The sequence below is a fragment of the Crocodylus porosus genome, unplaced genomic scaffold (genome assembly GCF_001723895.1).
Source record: "Crocodylus porosus isolate Cpor-Errol unplaced genomic scaffold, CroPor_comp1, whole genome shotgun sequence".
NCBI classification, from domain to species: domain Eukaryota; kingdom Metazoa; phylum Chordata; order Crocodylia; family Crocodylidae; genus Crocodylus; species Crocodylus porosus.
In genome coordinates this window covers 208,632,532-208,635,313 of record NW_017728886.1, presented here as the reverse complement: position 1 = coordinate 208,635,313, position 2,782 = coordinate 208,632,532, and the positions used below count along the sequence as shown (strand labels likewise).

Genomic DNA, 2,782 nt, shown 5'->3' with positions numbered 1-2,782 from the left:
TTTGACCCCAGTACTTTTTCCTGCCATGGCAGGGGGTCGGACTTGATGATCTGCTCAGATCCCTTCCAACCCTACTAACTATGAAACTATGAAACTATAGTATAAGATGGCAGCTCAGTGGAAACCAGACTGAGGTAGAGGAGAAAGAAGAGCAAGGAAAAGATGTGGCACACCTGCTTGCCTCAACTGAGAAGAGAATTGGCTTCAATAGAATGGTATCCTGGATGAAGTACTATCAAGTTTGCTGTGCTGACCTTGTCACAAGGGAGATATCCTAGACAAGGTGTATAATGCTCTTTCCGTCATACTGGAAAGTGGTGAGTACCAGGGTGGATATATGCATGGATTACAGAGATATTGGAGAACCTCTGTGTGCAGAAAGAAATAGGGTCACAAAATGCTTAGATGCAGGAATAGAGGTGGATGTCATTTTCTTGGATTTTAGCAAGACCTTTGATACGGTACCTCATCCTATTCTCATAAATAAATTAAGAGGCTGTGACATAGATGTTTACATGGTCCGGTGGGTGGCAAATTGGTTTAGTGGTCACACCCAGAGAGTGGTAGTAGCTGGATCGGTATCAACCTGGAAGGATGTGGGTAGTGGGATCCTGCAGGATATGGTCCTTGGACCTGTACTCGTATATATCTTCATCAGTGACTTGGATGTGGGTGTGAATTGTACTCTGTCCAAGTTTGCAGATGATACTAAATTTTGGGGTGAAGTGCACACTCTGGAGGGTAGGCAGACCTGGACAGCTTAGAAAAATGGGCAGTACACAATGGGATGCAGTACAACAAGGACAAGTGCAGAGTGCTGCACCTAGGTTGCCAAAATATCCAGTACACCAACTAGCTGGGAAGTGACTTTCTCAGCAGCACAGAAGTAGAAAGGGATCTCTGAGTCACAGTGGACTCCAAGATTAACATGAGTTGTCAGTGTGATGAAATCATCAGCAAAGCTAACTGCACTTTCTCATGCATCAGCAGATGCATGACAAATAGATCCAAGGAGGTGATACTTCCCCTCTATGTGGCATTGGTCAGACCACAGTTGGAGTACTGCATCCAGTTTTGGGCTCTGCACTTCAGAAGGATGTGACAAGCCCTATAAAGAGAGGCTGAAGGACTTGGACCTCTTCAGCCTCTGCAAGAGAAGGCTGAAAGGTGATCTTAGGGGCTGCCTACAAATAATTTAGGGGGACACAGCAAGGGATTGGAGATACTCTGTTCACCAGGACACTTCTTGAGATAACAAGGAACAGTGGTCACAAACTGACAGAGAGCAGATTTAGGCTAGATATCAGGAAAAACTTCTCGGTAAGGGTGGTCAAAATTTGGAATGGGCTCCCAAGGGAGGTGGTGCTCTCCCCGGCCTTGGGGGTCTTTAAGAGAAGGCAGGATAGGTGTCTGGCTGGGGTCATCTGACCGCAGCACTCTTTCCTGCCTAGGCAGGGGGTTGGACTTGATGATCTGTTGAGGTCCCTTCCGACCCTAGCATCTAGGAATCTATGAATGAATCTATGAAATACAGCAATTTCTCAGTCATCTTCAAACAGCTGGTGGAGACTATCCAAGCAATGTTACCAACCCAGAGGTAAACCCACTCAAGGTCAGATCTATCCATTTTAGTCTCCCCTCCTAAGGACAGATCTTCATGATCAAGAGAGTTGTTCCTGACAACAGCCACCCCAACTTCCAGTCCATGTAGACCTAGCCCAGGTCCCTAATTTCATGCCAATCCTTTCCCTCTCCAGTCCCAAAGGTTCTGATATTCCATCCACAAGTACAACCTCAATTCTCTCCAGCCCTATTTTTAAGCCAAACTTTCCACACTCTCAGTATCAGTGTCTTTCGCTGTAAAGTCCCATAACTCATTTTCCAGTGTGGTAGTGAGTTCTGTGACAATCCTTCAAGGAGGAATCAGAAATAACTACTCTCCTCCTTACTGTGGCTTGCTCCGTACTCACTCACAGAAAGTGGCATTGTGTAGGACACCAGCCCATTTGATGTGTGGAAAAATGCTGCTCCACTGCTTAATCCCAAAAACCATTCCAATGACACAGGAGTGGGCAAAATCCCGGCTCCAGCCCTGTGCCGCCACTACCACAGGACGCCAGCCCTGAACCCAGAGCAGCTCCCTGTCTTGCCATGCACCCTGCCTGAACCACTCCCAGCTAGTCTTCATGGAGACCCCAGGAGTGGTGGGACTGTGGCAGTGCGAGACCCGTTCTCTGGTCCCACACTGTCACAGCTCCATTCTTTCACTGCCCTCCCACTCCTGGGGCCTCCATGGAGACCAGCCAGGAGCAGCGCAGGCAGGGGCTGCTGGGAAATGGAGTCTGGCCACCAGCTGGATCCACCATTTTGCCCTCCCCTTCACTAAGACAAGGGTGTCCCACCTATGGCACACATGCCACAAGTGGCACGGCCTGCTCCCAGGTGTGGCATGCAGCAAATCAATGAGGGGACAGACAGCAAGGTGACAGATGGCCAGTAGCAGAATTTAGAGCAACAGATTGGGCAGTGAGCACAGGACTGGAAGCAAAGCAGCAGACTGGGCTGCTGACTGGAAAGGGGATCAGAGTAGCATTCAGGGATAGTGCAGGGCTAATCTGCTTTCTAAGACCCACTGTCACGGAGTCACAGAGGTGCCCCGTGATTGAGAGGGTGATTGGCAGAGCTGTCAATCACCCAGGCAGCTCAGGTGCCTGGTTGCCAGGGCACCCAGGCGGTCACATGACCGGAAGGGGGCAGGGCCAGGCCTTTATAACCAGCTCAG

The 2,782-nt window shown here is 49.4% G+C and overlaps 1 long non-coding RNA gene across 1 annotated transcript in view; it reads left to right on the top strand.

Annotated features, from left to right (window-relative positions):
* LOC109324967 overlaps positions 1 to 2,782 on the top strand; it is an 11,949-nt gene that overhangs the window by 8,119 nt on the left and 1,048 nt on the right. The gene's annotated exons all lie outside the window — the stretch shown is intronic.